General features: G+C 46.6%; 1 protein-coding gene across 3 annotated transcripts in view; it reads left to right on the forward strand.

Moving 5' to 3' along the window:
• HRAS (HRas proto-oncogene, GTPase) overlaps positions 1 to 20,892 on the forward strand; it is a 41,520-nt gene that overhangs the window by 9,472 nt on the left and 11,156 nt on the right. The window contains exon 2 of one of the 3 annotated variants that reach the window (XM_059849170.1): positions 12,663 to 12,731. The exons of the other annotated variants lie outside the window; for them this stretch is intronic. The gene's annotated coding sequence lies outside the window, so the exon portion shown is untranslated. The remainder of the gene's footprint in view (positions 1 to 12,662; positions 12,732 to 20,892) is intronic. 3 annotated transcript variants of the gene reach the window in all.

Below are 20,892 nucleotides of genomic sequence, written 5' to 3' on the forward strand. Positions count from 1 at the left end.
TGTGTCCGAAGAAATGGATAGACATGTCCTGGTAAAAATGAGTGTCTTCTTATGAGTTGGTAAAACGGTAAGTAGATTTGGTCAATTGAATAGAAATGCTCAAGGCTCCTGGATGGGGATTGTTTTAAGAATCGGAGGGCTTTAGGATCTTAGTTTGTGTTGGTGGCAGATGATTACAAAATGAGCAATCTCCCTATTGGTCATCTGCACCAAGGCACTTTTTGTGACAAGATCTAAAAAACAAGGTGTAGTTAATCGACCAAATTTTTGAGGTCAAAAAATAAAACAAACTTCCCAGGGGGTAAAAAAAAACCAAACAAACAAACGTGGGTTTCTTCAAGAAGAAAAACCCTTTACTTTTTTTTACAAAGCAGTTTCTGAGGCACCTAATCTAATCTTTCCAAAACAAATCTCTGGCAGCCAGGGCTCATGTGTTTTAAAAACCAGTGTAGAAAGGAATGTATTGTGACAGTTTAATTTGTTGCTGAAATATGCACACCTCTGGGGTAATTCAGAGCAACCATGGAGTGGATGATAAACCTGTTCAGAATGGGAGGTGAGCAAAGGAAGCTGCTGAGATGAGACTACCCATGCAGAAGTGTAATTCCTGGGATTTAGGTTTGTCTTCCCCCTTTGATTCTAATGGGGCTGTAGCCTGTTCAAATATTCTAAACAGGGCAGTTGTTGCTGAAGCCTGTTCAAATATTCTAAACAGGGCAGTTGTTGCTGAGTCCTTGCTGTGGCAGCAAGGGAGGTTTTGGTGATGATTCTCTGAGGGAGGTGGTAGGGAAGAACCTCTGGTACTAGCCAGCTTTAGAGATGAAATGGGGGAGGATTACAGCCCATAAAGTACAGGTCCCTGGTTGGGGATTTGTACAGGCCCAAGGCAACTAGTTGGATTTTTTACTCACCAATCCATGGATGCAAACTGAGCTGTGAAAGCTGGCTTGAAATTTCTACTGTTTTAAAGAAAAAACAAGGCAGTCGCCTTGGAAAGGGAAAACAAGGATGCTCTTGAGAAGGCTAAAGAAAGCCCTCCTGAGTTTTAGTGGAAGATGTTAAGTTTAAAAAAAAAAAAAAAAAAGATGTATAGAGTTGCTTATCTGAAGTGTGCTCCTTGTAAAGAGGTGGGAAGCTGAGTGCCTAAGAGAGGGCTGGGCTTTCTCACAGCATGCTACTAAGTACACGCTTTTTTTGGCAAGCCCTGCAATTGCATTGTAACAGGGTTGTGAGGTCTTGTTCAGGTTTAACTGAAGTTGGTTGAACTCTGTTGACTGCAGTGGCTGGGTTGGTGGGCAGTGCAGCATCTCTCAGGTCATTTCAGGTTTTCATCTCCTTTGTTTCAAAGTCTTTGCACCTGGAATTAGTTTATTCAGTTTGCAGCTTAGAGCAATTACAGAAGAAGTCCCAGAGGAGGAGAAAAAGAAAAAGAACACTACCACCTGAACAGATCAAAATAATCCAATGGGTTGTGTTATGGACCTGGGATGTGACTGGCAGCTGCTGTGGGGGGGTGGACAGCCATCAGTCACACGTTCTCAGCATGGCTTGCTCTCCTGGGGCATTGGGAGAAAATACTGTTGGGATTAGAAGGCAAAGAGATAATGTTTAAAATCTGAGGTAGGAGTCTGTGAGCTTGGTGACAACTGAATGCTAAGGTAGAAGAAAAAGCTTTGCCAACAGTAATTCACACTTCCAAGGAGCTGAATTAAACTTCTCATTTTCTTCTGAACCTTTCAGTTCAGTCCCACTGTGGCTGAATGTTGTGCAGTCTCTTCCATGCTTGCTTTTTTCCCCCTGTTTGATTTAAGGGCCCTTTGTAGCAAGTTATCCCCCATGCACCGTGTTATCAGGGAAGTTATTCTGCCTGCAATCCCTGTCTGAGCTTGATTTTGTTGTATTCTGTAGCACTAGGGCTGATGGCTTCACAGATCCCAGAATACCTCCTCCATCCCTCCCCTGGCCAGCCCAGCAGCCTGACAGCTTCATTTAACGTGCACCATCTACTTTGACTTCCTTCCCCTAGACTCATTATTTTGCAGTTGTCTGCATCAAGCTCCTGTGTTGCCTGCCCCAAAGGATTGTATCTTAGAAGTCATGAAAAGGAGAAGAGTCCTCAAGGCTGGCCTGTAAATCCCAAGTCTCTCTGCTAGAAGAAATGGCAGTCCTCTCCCATGTCCTTGACCCAGCCCTGCTGCATGTGTTCATCCTTCCCTGCCTGCCATGGTGCATCTCTTGATGGGCACAAAGTGAGCCTTGCAGGCTCTCTGGGTTCTCACGGCACAAAGTGTTTCGTGCCTGGGATGTTCTCCTTTCTTCACCTGCTAACAATGAGGCAGGCTGAGACCTGCAGCTCTGCCTACTCTTCAGCCATCCCCCAAAATTATTTGGATCCACTTGGAACATCTTTACAGGGAAGGTGTTGTGAAGTTTTCTTGATGGTAAACACTTAAGGGCTTGGGCCTCTCATCTCCCACTTGAAGTGTAGTGTTGCCCTGAGGCCTTAGGGACTGAAGTGCTTTAGTGTTAGGTGCAGGGTGAGATAGTCTCTCTCTGAAAAGCTTACCAGTGAAGTGCAAGATGGGGAACATCAGGGTGCAATTCCCCTGTCCAGATGTTGGAATCTAACATCCCAGCCTCTCAGTCCCCCTATACAGGCAGTAGAGGAAATGAGCACTTCCATCTCATTGTAATGCAGGTGGATACCTGAAACAGATCAGACAGACTGTGCCTGTGTCTGCTCATTGATAGGGAGGCTCTGGGTGATGGGCTCTTGTGGACATATGTGTGCTGCACCTTAACTAGCTGCACTAAGCATGCTGAGGTAGCACACAAAGGAGGCAAGACTGTTGAATGTGGTCTGTCCTTGGCTGTCTGATCTGGTGAGCATGTTCATCTTCCTTTGGTCGAGAAGCTACCCTTCACTTTGATTCCTTGCTGGCCAAGAGTGGAGGAGAGGGATGCCATTCAGACAGCAACTGGAAGACCGAGTTAAACACCTCTCAGAGGTGCTCCTAGAACAGAGCTCCAATCCTGTCCCAGCTCTGGACCAAGGGATTTTTTAACCAAGTGAAGGCAGAAAGCGTAGGTATGAATGGAAGTTTTGTCCGTGATTCATCCCTTCATACTGAGACCAAGTAGCTGCTAATATAGGTCAGGGGTTACTTGGGTACTTCTCAAGGGCTCCTGACCTCCTCCTGCATGTGCCCAAACAGGTATCGTGTTGGAGTGGGGAAAGACATGAGACCTCTGTATCTAGAGTTGAAACAATGGCATGGGGACTTCAGATTGTAAACCAGCAGGTGATAGCAGCAGGAGCCCTCCAGTGCCTCAAAAAGGGCTGCACGTCTGGGTGTTCTAGGATTGCTGGGTAAAACTCTTTCTGTTAGGGGAAAAAGAACTTTTTTTCCCAACACTGAAGCACTGTACATGCCATATTGTGGCTTTGGGGATGATGGAGCGGGTTTCTGTAGATTGTATCCTGTTTGACCTGGACCTTTATGGTTTCTCTGAAGACCCCTGCATGGTCTGCAGGGAGCAGGTTGGAGGAGACCTAGAGCAGTTCTTGAAGGAACTAGAAAAATGAAGTGGAACCAACTGAAAGGAATAAAGCCTCATAGCCTGAGGAGGATTTTCTTGACTGGCTGAGTTTCCCCTTTGATTTGGAGCACTTGTTCCATCATGCCTTTTGCTGGGGAAGAATTAGCCCAGTGGCAGAAATGCAGTATACTGGGCGTTTTGGGAGTGAGAAACCTGTCTGCAGCAGGAGCCCACAGAGCTTGAACTCAGCCTCTGAGTCCCTGTGCCGACCGCTTGTTGCAAGCCTGCTCAATAGGGGGTGGTGCCATGCCGGTCTTTACCCTCCATCTCATGTCTGTGTTGTCACCATGATTCAATGCTACAACCCTGAAGAAAGAAAGAGTCATGGTTTTATACCCCAGTTTTATTTGTTGTTGATACTCATGCTATAATTCCCATCACTTCAGACACCCACTAAATGGTGCTCTGGAGAGTCTGTCTACTGTGTGCACTGCAGTCACTTCAAACTTTGCAATAGTGGGAAGTCTGTTAGAGGTGAAATTTCTGACTGGTCCTAGGTGGGAAACACACATACTGTGCTACAGAAAAAGGCAAAAAAAAAAACACCCTTATATTCCATTATATGGTGTATTTTCATCACTTCACAATGCATCTGATCTCTCCCTGCTGTCTTTCCTCGCTACATGTGTCCAACGCAAACTTTTGTACTTTTCATCTCATGCTTCTAGGAACAGAGAGGGCAAGTGTGAAAACCCTCAGGAGATTTTTAATTCAGTAAGGAAGGCATATCAGGGCTTGCAGTTACCGTATGTTTTTTCTCTGATACTTTCCTTGCTGTCCTTTCCCTCTGACCTTTGGTACAGTAAACAGCCAGCAGTGTTTGAAGAGCGTCCCAACAGGGAGGCACCTGGCACAGCATTGGGTCCCTGCAGCTCCTGTGCATTCCTAGGTACCGGCTTAGAGCCGCCCTGCTGCTGGCAGCATCCTGCTGCTGGCTGCATGCACCGTGACAAAACAGTACTTTTTACTTGCTAATTTTTGTCACTGACAGCATGCTGGTTGCCTTGTCAACAGGAGATGTTTTATAGGTCTCTGGAAGATTTGCAGCAGGGTCACTCAGCTGTTTGCTCTCCTGGTTGAACAGGTGCACATACAGCTCTTTGGAAGCTGGCGGGAGAAACCAGGATCCATCCATCCATCCATCCATCCATCCATCCATCCATCCATCCATCCATCCATCCGTTTCACAACGTTTTTAACTATATGACCTTATAACTAACTTTCCTGACTCCCTAATAACATATATATGTAATTAAATCTAGGCAGACAAGGCCATACTAAGCCTTGGGCATGGGAAATTGTGTAATACCATCAAGTTGCCTTTTGTGTCAATGGTAGACCCAACCTTTTTGCACCGAGAACTTCCTTAAGATTTTACCTTTAGGGTGGGACGAGAACTCCCATCCCAGGAAACCCATTTCCCTCCGGTAGTCCACCAAAGGCTGCTTTGGTTTCCGATTCAGCTCTGCAAATTCTGTCTAGTGGCTTCAGATGGATGTGAATTTGGCTGGTATTATTTCCCCTGTGAAGGCCAGAGCAAGGGAGAGAAAACTAAAGTAGCTTGTCTTAGCTTAAGTCAGCAATACAGAATTTGAAGTTTCTGTAGATCCTAATGAAAGGTCCCTGCCTTATCTGTCTTGATACTTTGCTGGTTGCACAACTTACACATCCCATAGATGCAAATGTTTTCCTGAAGTTGGCCCTGGTTGCCCAAGGAGGGTGTTTGATCAGATTCTCATGCTTTGCAATTAATATAAGCTTCTCAACTCCGTGTGAGAGAAAGAAAGGGAAGTGGTGCAAAGTGATTTGTGCTTTTCTTTTTTTTTCCTCTCTCCGTGTTGTTGTTCTTCACCAGCTGGCTACTTTGAAAAGAGCATGTTGTGGTTTTTTCCTGAAGGAGCAACGTGTTGCTGCAAATTCAGCTTTGGAGAGGTTGTGGGAGCTTTTGTCTGCTGGTGCTGCAGCTGCTGCAAGCAAGGCACAGACAATACGTGGTGCTGTGGGTACCCAGCCTGCCAGCCTGGTCCGGCTGGAGGGGATGCCAGCCCAGCCGAGTGGCAGGATCCTTCTTTCCCACTGCATTCCCACTCACTTGGTGGTGGCTGGGAAATGCGAATCCTTGCTCCAGACCATGCAAGAGCAGCAAAGTTCACACCATGAGATGCTGTCAAAGGAATGAGAAGTTTCAAGTAAATACCTTTTCTCTGTCTCTTTTAGCTATGGCAGCCTTATCTTAAGAGGGCTGTAAGAAGTGTACTTGTCACAGCTGTGTCAGGCACCCACACAGCTCACAGAGATATGTTGTGTGTTCTCTTCTGAGCTACTGGATGAAAAGTGGCTACTTTAGAGTGTGAATTGCCTCCATGGGTTTAAAAGAAGGTATCTAGTTTAGACCTAGAGAGCACACTGCATGTTCAGGTACAGTGGAAAACCTTTGAGCGAACTTCATGAAGTCCGTGTTCATTGTGTATTTCAGAATACTCTCTGAACTTGCATTCGTTTTGTGCTCTGCAAAAGTAACAATTCCTTTTGGGGCTGTAGAATAAAGAATTAAACACTAGCTTAAAGTGTAGACTTGTAGAATAAAACACTTGCCTAAAGTGGTGTGAAGGAGTTGTCACCCTATAAAACTCAGCCTGGGCTGTTGACTGTGTGTTTCACAATGACCTTGGCCAGTCACACTGGTGTTGTCTTGTGACCATGCAGCCACTTAAAGGGAGGAAAAAAAGGCCAACTACACAAACTTTTATATCTGATCAGGGTTTTGACTTTTAGCTTAATTCAGATTTCCTGTTGGAGTTGACATAGTATGTTCTGAGTTTGATCAAAACTGAGGAAGTAAGGGAAAATGCAGCCTGTGGAATGGCAACCACCACTTGGAACAGTTTCTTTATGGAAGCTCTCCATTTGGGCAAGAAGTGCTAACCTACAATATATTTTCCTTCAATGCAGGTTTTCACCCTCTCTGTCCTAATCTTAAGTCTACAGGTGAAAGGCAATAATGGTAAATCCTAGAGCCTAATCAGCCTTTGATGGAGGGAGTTGATTAAGAGTAAGACAAGCTCTACTGTAAGTTTTTAAGGATGGATTTTGAGGCTAAGTTGACAAACTTTAAGTCTTCTGAGATCTGGTTTTTCTTTGCTGTTGGAATAGGAATTTTTATCTTGTGTTAATATACTCACATTACAGAACACTGCGGCTTGTCTTTTTGCTTGAGTGGTGCTTCAGGTTGAAGTTGGCTGGTTTGGCTTGTGAGATGGTGGTTTTCTGTGGGATTTTTCCATTTTTAAAAAAAGCTTTTTGCAAACACTTGATGAATTAATTTTATTTCTTCAGTTGAAGTTCCTGTGTGGGAACAATGAGAGCTTTGTAGGAACTGTACCCACTACACCATGCTGTGGCCTTGAAGGTTCATTGTAGGGACACACATGGTCCTCAGGCTGTTCCTTTCTGAAAATAAGAGGATTTTAAGGGAGATACCAAGCAGCAGTTTATTTCTAGCTAGGTGTGAATGATGTACAAGAGTGAGAGAGTGCTGTGTGTTTCTTAGGAGCCCTGAAAAACATCACATGGTGAGCTCTACTACCCATAAGTGAAGAGGGAGCTTTATAAGCACATCACCCCTGTTCAAAATCCAACTGGTGGTTTGTCTCTGCCTGGCTCCTGTAAAGGTATATGATCATGTTTGAGATCTCACAATATTGGCAAAACTGTAAAGTTCAGAGTTCAAGTTTAAGCTCTGAAGTTATTCTTCTAAGGAAAGAGAATTTTGTCATACAAGGATCTGAGGAGGTACAGGTCCACAGAGCAGAGCCTCTTACTGCAGATACTGTTGTGGTTCTCTCCTCCCTTAAGGAAAAAAAAGCCAAATCCCAAACCACCAGAACTCTGAAAGAGGTTCTTGTCCAAAAATGAATATTTTCTGTAGTTGTTCCAAATGACTGTTTCCTCAGGGGGATCATTTTCATAGCTTGTGCACAATTCTTTAATCCAGCTCGAAGCCCACAAGACAGATGGGGTCATGGCAAGAGCCAGGAAGTTTGCATGTTCTTATTGGACTGGATCATCTTTAACAGTGCCAGTTCACATCACCTGTCCACTTCTTGCTTTTTCGAAACCACTGGGGAAAGAAATAAAACCCCTGTCAGCCTTGTGACATTTAGCATTACTCAACCCTCTTGCAAACTTGAATAGTCAGCAAAGGGCAAATTTTGGGATGATGCAGCCACCAGTAAGAGCAAACTTAGGTCTTTTGGTGCACATCCCATCTCTGTGTCCTCCCAGCCCTGCCTGGAGCTGCTTTTAGTGGTATTTGCTGTAGCCCAGGAGGTAGTTGCATGAGCTTTTTGGTCCAGTTTTCAACCCCCTTTCCAGAGATCATGGCTTAAGTATCAGAGCTTCAGTTCTTGTGTCTTTGCTCGTGCTTGTGAGGGCAGGGATGACCAACTGAATAAATGGTCAGGACTCATTTGCTGGGGGTTGATGTCAAAGGGTGATAGCATGAAATACTCCCAGCAGTCACAGATTTGCAGAGTGATGTAGGTTGTGTAACAGATCTTCATACGCACACAGCATATAGAACAGCATATATAAAATACAATAAATTTACTTGTAATAATAAAGTTGTATTGTTATGCCCTGGGGAATTGAAGGCAGATGTTTGGATTTTTCCCAGTGGGCTGAAGGGAGGTTCCAATTTTGGTTTATATATTTATTTATGTATTTATTATATGTTTAACCAAAGCCAAAGAACTATGAGTCTGTGATTTTCACTGCTTGAGTTCCTGTGCCGTGGTCCCCAGGCATTGTCTAACAGATGCCTGTACCCACACAAGGCTGGATGAACCCAGACACTGCAGACTTGGTTTTGTGTCACCCTGTTGCAGAAGCTCCTTAGGGAGCCTCTGTGTATGCCTAGGAGCCAGTGGTATGGGAAAGCCTCTTAGCAGAGGGTCCTGGGAAAACACTCAACTGCTGATCCCAGGAGCAAGTTCCCTGTGCCAGCACCATATGCAATTCTTCATGGCAGCCAGATCTCCAGGGAGGAGGAAACAATTCTGCCACCTCTTTTCTTCTACTTTATGATGGCTGAGTTTTATGGTTGCTCTGTCGGCACTCTGTGTGCCTCCCTGGCTGAACAAAGGCGTATTTGTGCTCTCAAAGATAATGTCAGTCTGCCTTGCTGCTGTCTCAAGATGCAGAGAGGGATAAGTGCTCCAAATGGGCTAAGGTTGAAAATTAAAGTAGACCAAGTGAGATCCTCAGCCAGAGTCAATTGTCTTGGCTTTAGTGGCATCAATGCAAGGACTCTACTTTTTGTCCTTTCCTTAGGGTGAACCTTCAAGGTGAGATCACAGTTGTGGGACTCACTTGTCTGGTTCTTACTCCTTGGCTTGGGCTGCCCTCCCCCTTCCTTTGGGAAGCTATAAACACTTGCGCCATGTCCATACTCAATGCAGATAATGGCTTAGGACTGTCAGGAGAAGTTGTCTTTGAAGTTCTGAGTTTGCCTTCTGTGGTTATTTTTTTCAGGTCAAATACAGAACTGTTTGTATGAGCCTTATAAAGTCCAAGAATTAATCCAATGAATGCTGCTGTGTTTCTAAATGTCTCTGCAATGTGTGCTTCCCTAGTGTTGCAGAGCTGTGCTTGAGCAGCAGCGCCAGAAAATCTTGAGAGGCTGGGGGGAGATGGCTGGACACCAGGAAAGAAGATGGGAAGCCATATATATGCATGTAAAAGCAAGTGATGTTTATAGTTGTGGCATCTCATTGCTGCAAGGTGTTAGGGAAGTCAGTGGCTTAAGAAGATAAAGATTTGAATGTTGTATGGACAGCAGGGATAACCAGAGCTAGACATTTTTCAAAGAGAAAACTGGTGTAGGGACCTCCATTTTTTGCTTTTCAGATAATCTGGCAGGATGAGACCCTGGTCTGGGACCAGAGATGGTGTCCACTGAAAAGAGTAGAAGAAAGTTTTGGGCAGTGGAGAATTCCCAATGATGTAATTGATGCCCAGCCATCGCTTACACTGCCCTAATGAAGTTACATAGCGGTAATTACAGCGCAGTACAGTTCAAAGTCCAGAAGTCCCTTTTTTCTTTGTTTTTTTTTTTTTTAGTGTTTTAGTTTTTTGTTTGTTTGTTTGTTTTCTGGTGTTTTGTTTATTTTTGGTTTTTTGGGGGGTTTTTTGGTTTTTTCATTTGTTTTTGTTCAAATGTGCAGGAGCTGTTCCTGCTGCTGCATGGGAGTTGCCTGAGGACTTTGCCATGCAGAGGTTGATCTGTGATGGAGGTTGTGTTGTCATGCCTGACGAAAGGATGCTTCAGCTTAGAAGGGCACCTGTTGGATCACATTGCCATGTTTTACTTTTCCCAAGCTGTGACTCCTCCAGCTCATGTTGCAGATGTTTTACATGGTACTTTGCATCGTCTCTTTCTGTGCTCTCAGGATAAATCGGGCGCTAAGGACAGGGTGTTATAAGTGTCAGCTGTGTCTGATCACCAGGTGCTTGCCAGGGTAGTACCAACTGCATGCAGGTGTTGATCTCTGGCCAACATCTCTTACTGAAGACATTCTTGGTCTAAAGACTTTAAGGTTTTCTTCTTTCTGTTTGCAGTTAGGGGATTGTGTCCAGGCTCCCTTGCATCTCTTTGTCTGTTCACTTCATGGACTTTCTGACACACTTTTCCACGGCAAGATGTCATCCCTGGAGCTCAGGGCATGGTTTGCTTCCTATCTGTACCTTTTCCAATCAAGCCAATCTGGTTTGTGTGACTGGAGTGATTGCCCACTCTGTTGTGCCTGTTGCAAGTGAGGACCTGAGGCCAGTGTTGCTCTTTTCTCCATCAGTTGTTGATCTGTGTAGAGGAACACCTAAGTTGGGCAGGGTCTTTGGAGCTTTATGGCCTTGTCAAATGTAGTACCAAAGCCAGATCTGGATCTACTCATTGCCTCTACCAGAGTTGTCTGAGGGACTGGAGTTAAGGGTTTCTACAAAGATGCAGGTACATCTAACCTTTAGGCATGATCAGAGGGACTTCAACCACTCTTCTGCTCTCAAGGGCTTTCTTATTTGTGAATCAGCGTGTTGAGGAACCACATCTGACACAGGCTTGGTGTCTTGCATTTCTGTGGTTTCTTTTCAGCTTTACTTGGCCTGCAGATGCTGGCTGCGAGCCCACCCAAATCCTGCTTGTCGTTGTTGCTGTGGACTCCCAAGGAAGCTCTGGAAGGAAACCCCCCCTGGCTTTTGCTGATTGTGCAGGTCTGCCAGCAGATGCTGGAGGCTGCGATGGAGGTGGTGGAGAAGGCTTTGTGTTCCTGTCCTCTGCACACTCAACCACAGCCACTGATGAGCACATGTTTTATGGCAAAAGCTCGAATGTGGGAGAACAGAAATCCCCAGCTTTACCATAAGTTTCCTGTGTGACTGTCAGGAAGTCACTTAATTGTTGTGGTTCTTCATTGCAGGGTGGAGTTCCTTGTTCCTTTATCTTCTGTGCCAGTCATGTGTCGCTGAGGGGTGGGATATATGAACCTGTGGGGAGGCTGCTCAGAGTTGAAGGAGCATGTCTCCTGTGTCCATTCTGATGCTTGCAAGACAGGCAGGATGAGTCCTTGGACAGTATCCCTTTGTTGCTCCAGAACCAAAAGGGAAATGCCTTCCTTTTCAGTGTGGAGAGCTGCAAACCTCACATCATCAGTCTTTTTTGTGGCAGGTCTGTGATGTGACAGTGATGCACCTAACTGTCACAGCAACATTGCTTGGATTTTTTTTTAAATCCAGAGTTCTGCAGACGGAGGGGATATGAGCATCATATTAAGAAGTCTGATGTGTCTGAGATTTACTATAAGCAGTGAAGTGAGGTTTGGGTAATTCAGGACCCAACTTAATAAAGTTCTGCTGATCCAAACTAAAATCTCGCACCGTAACCTTTGGACGTTTCTGTTTTCTATCAGGTTGTGTGGTGGTTTCCCACCATTGCACACACAATGCATTGGTTGGCTCTTCCTGGCTACAGACTTGGTTGTGATGAATTCATTCATGGCTGTTGAAGGGCTGGGTCTGGAGGTCTTCTGTGGACCTCTCTGCCAGCAGTGCTCTCTGTCCCCATCCCTCTAGGCTGCAGCTGGCTGATGCTGCAGCTGCCAGGTCCATAAATCAGCTGTGTGCCCCTGAATATCAGCTGCATAATGACTGATGCATATTCATGTTTGCTATGTTGTGTCACTCTGCTAATAATGTATCTTGGTGAGAAGGAGAGCAGGGACAGGGTCCCAGTAGCTGGTGACTCCTTGCTTAATTTTATTCCCTCTTTCTGCTTCTATCTTTGGCTCTCTAAGATACCCCCTCTCTTGCTTTTCTAATGTATTTTCCTCAGCTGGTTCTCCCAGATGTGCTAAAGCAAGCCCTGCAGGTTTGCTTTTTGTTGTGGTGCCTTCTTCCCCTCTATCCCTGCTCTGTTAATAAATCAAGGTGTGTACCTGCAAAGGCCCTGCAAGGACTAAATGATGAACATAGGAGGATGATTGTTATGTTTGAGCATGTAAATTAAAAGGGCCTACTAATAAAAAGACACTCTGGAAGTATCTGGTCTTGTTCCTTTGAGCTCTGTTTTTGAATGAGCTTTTATTGGTGTCCATTGGGAATGGAAGAGTGAGAAGGAAACTCAGTTTTGGTTCTTCATCCCAAAATGGACTGTCCTTCACCCACAACTCACTTGTGGAGAAGATGCTGTCACACCTGTGCTGCTTTACCCTCTGTCTTGAAAAACGAGGAGGAAGAAAGGTGCTGTACCAACTTTCCCTGGAATAGATAAAATTTTGCAAGATATGATTAGCAGCCTGTGACATACCACAAGTGAGAGAGGACAGATGGGGGTTGGCTCTGCTTTTCTTCTTTCCATACAAGATCCTAAGCGCTGTCCAGGGAAGCTGGGGAAACCAACTTGGGTACTAACCAAAGTGTGTCCTGAGATCTGCCCGAGTCCAAACAGCCAGGACTGTCTGTCCCGGCAGAGAGGGATCCCTCTCATTCCTGCTCTGTACTCCTTCTTCTAGGGAGGACTTGAACTGTTCCCAGAAGAGAGGACCCCATTTCTCTGTGGAAGCTCGTTAGCCATCCAGAGGGTGAGTGCCACATGGGCAGGACCAGACTGGGCTCCTGCTGTCCCAGGATACTCACTTGTCTGCTTTTATGCTGCTGGCCAACAGCTTCCACCTTTTATCACCCAAACCCAATGCCACTGGCTGGCTGGAACTTTCTGTTGCAGGAGCTGTAGTGCAGTAGGACATGTGCTGTGTGAACCATTCCATTCCTGGAGACTGGAGTTCACCAGTTCAAACTCTTATAAATCCTATTTTGCTCCAAAAACTGACCTTTAAAAAAAAATCTCTTAACCATTAAATGCTAAAAAAAACCAAACCAAACACGTAAAGGCATTATCAAAAGAATTCTTGAAACTTCCCAGATACAACTACCCTGTTTTCTTATCCATGTATTTTCTGGTAAAATACATGTGTTAGGATTTAAAGCCAGTAAGAAGTTGAACAATCATACCTACTTCCATTGCACATTCTTCTCAGTGAAAAGGGGTTGTATGCATTTCCTGAAACAAGTTTCCTAACTTTTCTTTGTCAGTGGTTGTTTGGGAGGAATAAGGAAGGATAGGGAAGAAGGGGAGAACAGAAAGCTCATAGGGAGAGTGTGTTTCTTGACTCTGGGGTACTTTTTTTGCTGTGCATCAGTGGTGCTCAGGTTGGGATTGGCCCTTTTCTTAAGTGATGTAGGTGGCCACCTTATACCAGTGACTTCCCCCTTTCTTGTAGCTGGGCTTCAGATGAGGAAAACAGCAGAGCCTGCCCCTCTGCTCTCAGCCCTACCTGCATCTCTGGGTACTTATCTGTGGATCAGAGCATCTGCCTCTCTGCTGGCTGCCTGTGCCCATGACCTAATTGTGATTTCATCAGGATAATTGGAGAGCAGGGCCTCTCTTACAGTACTCTGTGGTTTCCCACTTGATGTACCCTGCCTCCCCAGTTGGCTCTGCCTTGCAAAGCTGAGCTGGGGATGAGCTGCCAGCTCTGACAGCCCAACACAAAGACTCAGCAGGAGACCAACAGCTTTCCCATCCAAAACTTCTGGTTTTTTTTTTCTTTCTTTTATTTTTTTTTTTTCCTCAGGTGAAAACTCCAGATGGGAAATCACATTGCCCGAATTTAGTTCCCAGCTTTACCACCATTCATGGCTTTGGGCCAGTCCCTTGGCTTGTTTGCATCCCCTTGCCTGTCTCTGCAGTGAGTAGGATGGTGTTTCTGTTCATGCATGGCAGCCTCCAGCTCTAGCACTGGGTGCTCCATCGCTTGCAGCTTAGTAGTGAGATCTGAATTTGTCCCTTCTTGTGCTGTTGCAGCAGAGCCAGATGGCTGCAACCTCCCCTAGCATGATGACAGGACTGCTGGGCACAGGAGAGGCTGGACCTTTCCCCAGCAGCTTGCCTGCAGCTGCTTCTTTCATCACCTAGAGGACCAGGCAGGACATACCAGGTACCTTAGGAAACCAGCCTGGAGACGGCATCTCTTGTAATTCCACACCATTACTGGGCAGTGTTTTCCCCAAAGCCTGATATTCTCTAATAGCTGTAATTACAGAGATCCACTTACACTGACACTGCATACTCGTCTGCTCCAAGTTTCTACTTCATTGCACCTTATATCTTGTGGGAAAATCAATACAATTTGGTACTGAGACTGGCAAGCCAAGAGATTGTTCAGAGGCTGGGTTCATGGTTGTGTACCATGTGTTTTAACACTTAACATTTACTGTCATCTATAATGTGGGTTTTGCTTTAAAGTTTCTTGAGTACCTGTCCATCTTTTTATATACTCAAGATATATCACACTGCCTTTCATATATAACATTAATGCTTTTAGGTGGGATTTAAATGCAAAGGAAAGTTAAAAGTTGCCTCTTCTCTTGAGCTCTGTTGTACAGAGTACTGTTGGTTTTTCTGAAAAAGGCTGGGAGGCCTGAGAGAAGTCTCTTTTCTAGGGCGAGGTGGAGGGTTGCCAAACCAGGCAGGGACGTGTCTGCCTCTGAACCACCTGCTCAGCCCTGGGAGGCTGGAGAGGAGATGAAAGTGGAGGAGTCCTGGCAGTTTGCAGCCTTTTGCATCTCCACAGTGAGAGCTTTTCCTCCTTCACACTGCTTTCCCACACATGTTGGTATGTTCAACACTAGGTCCTGAGTCCTGACTGCATGATAGGAGTTCAGGTTTTTTAAGTGTCTCACATTGTCCTGTCCTGCACTGTGACCTCTTCATGCCTTTGTTATCCATCTTTACCAACTTTCAGACACAACTCCAGTCTCTTTCCTTATGCAGGTTACTCTTGCTCATGTAGAGTCTCGAAGAGTGCTGAAGTGTTGGATCATAAATCACAAGTGTAATTTTAAAACTGTCTTCAGTTTTTTCACATCACAGGCCCTGCCAGATGCAGAGAACTGTGACTTGGGTGCTAGCACAGGTGGTCTCTCCCATCTGCATGGGTTTTTTTTTTTTTTTTTAAGGGTCTGTGTTTAGCAGCGGTGTGGGATGTAGAATTTGCTTGCCTGTTTCTTTCACCCTTTCTGTGGGCTGGCAGCAGTTAACCCACAGAGCAGTGTGTTTTCCCTCTGTGGAAGTTAGCTTGGAAGATTGGTTCTTCTGCAGAGACTGTGGTGGGATGAGTAACTCAGTATCAGGGAGACAAATAGAGTGGTGGTGGTGGGAGGTGAAGGTCCCACCATGATTCTCAAGCATATCCCAGCACCTTCCAGAGTTTCCTGACTGCATGCTGCTCCTCATGCCCCATTCATGATGCTGCAGACATGGGCACGAGCAGTCCTAACTTATAAGTTTCTGAGATAAAGGGCCTGCTCATCTTTCTTTGGAAAATAGTAATTCTGGTGGCCTGTATTGGGTGTGGAGAGTGGGGTGCATGGGCAATTTCTTCATGCAGAGGAAAGCTCTTGTGTAGCTGGTTTGTTCTCTGGGTTTATTGTGTTACTGACTGATTTAGGTTGTTTGCTATTTTGGGTCGTTATAGCTACCTACCAGTTGTTTTTCTTGGAATGGGCTTCCAACAAAGAACTTTTTAAAGAATATTTACTTTTTGAGAGGGAAAGCAAGAACAGTGTAGTTGCATTCTCTTACTGCCAACAGCAGGTGATTGCACAGTTTTGTCTTTTACTTAAATGTCTGACAGCTGAAGCAGGAACCAGGGAGCAGAGAACTGGTAGCAGCTTTGGAGAGAATGATACTGTCTTGTTTTCCTTTGTCCTTCCATATTTTCCCAAGCTCTCTGTGGTTGGGTAGTCTCTGGCAGAGGGGTTGTGTTGCCAGAGGTGCTTTGACTGGAAACTGTGAGGGCTGGGCCTGGTGCAGTGACCAGTCCATGCCTGTTCAAGACTCTGTGCAAAGCTGAGGCTTGCACATTGCTGCTGGGAGATGTTTATGACTGCTGTGGGGAGGCAGTCCCTCCCTTCCAGACCTGCCCACAGCTTTCTGCTGTTCTTCCTCACTGGTTTCTCCCTGAATGTGCATTTCTGTATTTTGAGCCTTCTACATTATGTCATTCCTTACCCCTTTTCTTCCTTTCCTCTGGAGCAATATTTTTGTGCTCAGTCCCTTGGGACAGGCTGCCTTTTCCTTCAGATCTTGAAGAGCTAGCAGATGATGGAAGAAGGCATTCTGCTCATTTTTGGCTTTTTTTCTTTTTTTCCCCCCCTAGTAGAAGACATTTATTATCTCCAAGTCATCTCTCCAAAGCAGGGCCAGTATTTGCAACTTTTATTCTCTCTTTGGCGTCCCTTTCTCTGTTTTCATCTGTGAGGTGCACTGTCTGAGTTCTCAAGCAACAACAGGCACAACTGGTTAGATTTGTAGCTCACTTGTTGATTTAAAAAGCAACAAGTAAATTAAAATGAAGCATTGGATAGGCTTCATAACAGAGCATCAGCTTCCCAGCCTCAGTTCCCTAATCTCTTTGGGGCTGGACAGGCCAGAGAAAACATCAGCATTTTGGTCCTCGAGGGGAAACAAAAGGTGGCATTTCACACCACTGGAGAGGCTCCTTCAGTCCCTCCATAGGCTGTGCTTTGTGGTGTTGATGACATCTTGTGCATGAGCAAATGGAGGAGACTGGACAGTCACTGGGGAAGCCAACAAGGTTTGTTCTGTCAAAGAGATCACTGAGTGAGGAGACTGGACAGTCACTGGGGAAGCCAACAAGGTTTGTTCTGTCAAAGAGATCACTGAGTAGGATTCCTGATGTGAGGGTGTGGATGACTGCTGGTAAAAGACTGGCATGAGTGTTGCTCTCCTAGAGGACTGCAGACCATTTCTGCCTGCAAGGCATCTCTGCTGAAGGGAAATAGAATCAAACACAGTGGCATTTGTGGTCATATGGCTTCTTTGGACAGGGCTTTGGAGGAAGGGGTGCCTGACATGAGCCCAAAGAGATCTGCAGAGTTGAAACTGACTTCTGATGCCTTTAAGTACAGAAACTCCCAGTGGGCAGGTGCAGTCATGGTGAATGCTCAATAACGAACAGTTGTAAAATTTCTGGCATGGCTGGCTTTACTACAGCAGCATTGTGCAAGAATCTGTCTCTTGACTTGTTTAGCTGGCTTGTTGTCTGTCCTGGGAGAGAAACAAAGTGATGGGAGGAAACAAGGGACACAGAAGAAGCTCCTTCAGTTAGTTATTCTGTTTGGAAGGGTGTCAGAGGCTCCTTGTGGTGAATGTGGAAACCCACTGTGTATCCCTTCCGCTTGACACCTGAGCTCTTGTTGGAACTGTGGTGGTGAGGGGGGACGTACTGATGGGGCTGAGTCCTTTGAGCTCCTTACCTCTGCTCAGTGAGTTTCTGGAGGCTTCACAGTCAGGTCTCCCAAACGACCTCTCTAGGCTAGAGAATAGGGACCATGAAGAAGATCAGGTTGTTTTTTGCAGGACACAGCTGGATCTCTGGGTAATGCCTGTAGCCTTGATGCTCAGACCTACTTTAGGTCTTAGCCCTGTGACAGCTTCTGCCAAGCATCTTGGTCCTTGTTTCTGCAGGCAGGGCCTCCATGCTGCCACCCAGCATGTGCAGGCAGGGGAGGTGCTGTGCCCTCTGCCCTCACCCACACCTCCATCCCCTCCCTGCGAGACAAAGGTAGGAAGTTGGTGTCCACCGGGGCTGGGTGCTCGCTCTCCCCGCTTCCTGCTCAAGGCTGACAGATGGCTCCTGTTTGCTGGAGCTGTGTGGCTCTGGCTACTGGGCTGGGAGCAGCTGCTGCTGCCAGGCGGAAGCACTCAGCGAGGCTTTCCTAGACAGCTTTGAATGGGAGCCAAGAGCCCTCTCGCTACAGGAGAAAATCCACGAGGTCAGGAAATACAGCAGCAGCAGCTCCAGCTCCACGCTGGGGCTCTTGGCTTGGCACGCGGATCCCAGCCCTCCTCTTTCCAGACGGTGCTTCTGGAACTGCTCTCCTCCTTGCTGTCTCTCTCAACTGCTGCTTGACAGCCCTGTGTGTCTGTGTGTGGCTTTTGGGGGATATAGGAGTGGAGTGCTGCAGAGGTGATAAATTTGGATAGGCAAACACTAGATGGTGACCTGGATCAGACTTTCAGATCTTGAAGAGCTTGCAGAAGATGGAAGAAGCATTGTTCCTGCTCTGTGTGGGACTGGGAGGCTGTGCTTTTGTGTTTCACTCTGTTATTTTGTGGTCAGCTGTGTGTGGGCTCTGTGTTGGCTGCTGAGCAATAGAAACTGGAAATCCTCGCATCAGGAGAAGCTTTCACAGCCACCAACACGCCGTAAACCTCCATCCTGTGTGTCACCAGCATGAAAACTGGGGTGTCTGTTATCATCTCTCTGTCAAGAACCTCACTCTCTCTTCCCTGCATCTGTTTTATAGGAAGCCAGAAACATTGCTTTTGGGATGGTTGTTCCTTGAACCAGCCCCTATGGTGGTGGTGATGTTTTCGTGGCACTGAGGAACAGCAACCCCTGTATTGACACTGGGTGCATCAAAGAGCAGCCTTGCTCTTCCCATGTTCAGGAGCAAAAAGTGTGATGGGGGAGTTATGAGATGGTGTTGGTTAGCTTAAGGATAGGAGCAATTGCCCAACTCTGTGTGAAAGTTTGGCCATATTGAAATCTCTGCTTTCCCTGCAGCCTTTGGCTAGGCTGCTTCTTTCCATGGAATTTGCCCATGCCCTCGTGTGCTATTGGGTCTGCACGCTGCCCATGAGGAGCTTGCATTGGGGAAAGGAAGCGAGCTCCCCTGAGCATTTTAGCCCACATTAATTGGGGCAGCTTTCATGCCCAGAGCTGTCCATCATTCCCCATGCTCTCGCTCTGCATTAGGACATGTTTTACAGCGATGGTGTGGAGCAGGTAGGCTGGACCTGCCCTCCTTTGCAAGCTGCAGGATCTCTCCTGCCACTGCAGAGGCGAGGACGGCAGAGCAGTGGAGAGTTAGCTGAGGTTGACAGCACCTTCGAGTGATGGTGTCAGTGAGCAAACACCAGCATTGCAGAGTTCTTGCATTAAATTGTCCATGTGCGGGCCACAGGCGGGGAGTAGCCATAGCTCCTTCACCCCCTTCATTTTTCCTGCCTCTTGGGTGCATGGGGGACAAGAAGATGTGGGTTTGTGTTTCTGTGGAGGAGACAGACCTTAAAACTCCGTGCTAAGGTGGTGATATGCAGGGCTTGCTGGTGTGTGGCTGCCCCTCTGCTGCAGAATGGAGCTCATCTGGGGTCGAGAGCAGGGGAAGGCAATCAAGCGAACGTGGGTGACCACCTTGTCCCCCAGTGGACCAGCTGCTATGGCTGTGGTGGGCCTACCAAAGGAGTAGGCAGTGCCTTGTACTGAGGTGGTGTTAAGGGAGAACCCCCTCCTAGAGAACTTATGTCTTCTCCTCCCCTGGGGAGTCAAAGCTTTTCTCACTGCCTCAGCAAGTCCTATAGGCCTGGGCAGTTGTGCCGTTTTCCTTGAGCTTCTTTGTGGCACCTGCTTCATCTTCAGATACAGAGAAAAGTCCATGTGTTTTGCTGGGGGATGGAGATCTCCTTGCTCTGTAATGAAAGGTGGGAGCTAGTGGCAGTGTTTCTTCAGACCCCAAGGACCCCTCTGTGTTCAGCTGTGAAGCTGTTTGCTGAAGGAGCAATTCCCTCCCCAATAGCCGTGCTGGTGGAGATTGTCAGTCCACATTTGCTCCTCAGTCCCCTTTTCATCTTAACTGTCTCTTCCCAGGGAGATGAGAAGCCTGGGGTGGGGATCTCTCTTGTCCCTGAGAAGCAGTGCATGTGAGAACAACATATACATGAAGGCATGCATTAATGGGGCAGAATAACGTGTGTGCACAGTCAGTGAGATCACATGGAATCTCTCCTGTAGCCTTGCTTTCAATCTGCAACTCTTCCCTGGCTGCCAGAACAGAGGCACATTGGACTTTGAGAGGAACCAGTGTCACTTTCAGGTAGGCACCTAGGCTATGACATTATTTGCACTTCATTTTCCCCCACCATCACCACTTTTCTATTGTGTTTAACTGCTTCTCCAGCACAGCAAACCAGAGGTCCTGCTTGGCACCATATTTGTCATCTGGTTGCTCTTCTGCACCCCCTCGTTTGTCCTTCTTTAGGATTCTGGATGCTGAGAAGGGCTTGAGGTTTCTTTGCCTTTCTGCTATCAAGACAGCAGCTCAAGAAAGGGCTTTGGCAAGAGGTGGTTGTGTCTCATTGCTCCCTGCTCAAGAGGGAGATGGAACTGTCTGGGTGGTTTAGGGTTGCAGTCAGGTGGGGATTGAAGGCAAAAAGTTCTGGCTTCCTTGCCATTAGATCTTTGCTGTGTTAGCAAATGCATCAGCTGTGGTCTGGGTCTAGAGCAGCCTTTGCTGGCAGAGTTTGTAGCAGCTTCCAGAGTTTAGGAGCAGGGCTGACAAGCCTGGGGAGGAGGGTGGAGTGATTTAACTATCTAGGGTGGGAGGATGGAGGAGGGAGTTCTAATCCCTGTGAACAGTGAAGGGTGTCTGACAAGGGGAACTGTGAGCTTGTCTTCCTGCTACCTGCTGCATTTTGGGTGGTTTCCCCAGAGCTTGCAGATGGTGGCTGAGAACAAGTTATCTGACCCTGGAGTGACTTTCAGTGGGCAGGGGCTGCAGTCCAATGAGGGTGGATTTCTATTTAAACCTTTGGGGTTTTGTAATCTTCCTGAGTTAGTTCCTCTTTCTCAGCAGACTTGGAGCAGAAATTAAAGG

The sequence above is a fragment of the Haemorhous mexicanus genome, chromosome 6, assembly GCF_027477595.1.
Source record: "Haemorhous mexicanus isolate bHaeMex1 chromosome 6, bHaeMex1.pri, whole genome shotgun sequence".
Classification (NCBI taxonomy): domain Eukaryota; kingdom Metazoa; phylum Chordata; class Aves; order Passeriformes; family Fringillidae; genus Haemorhous; species Haemorhous mexicanus.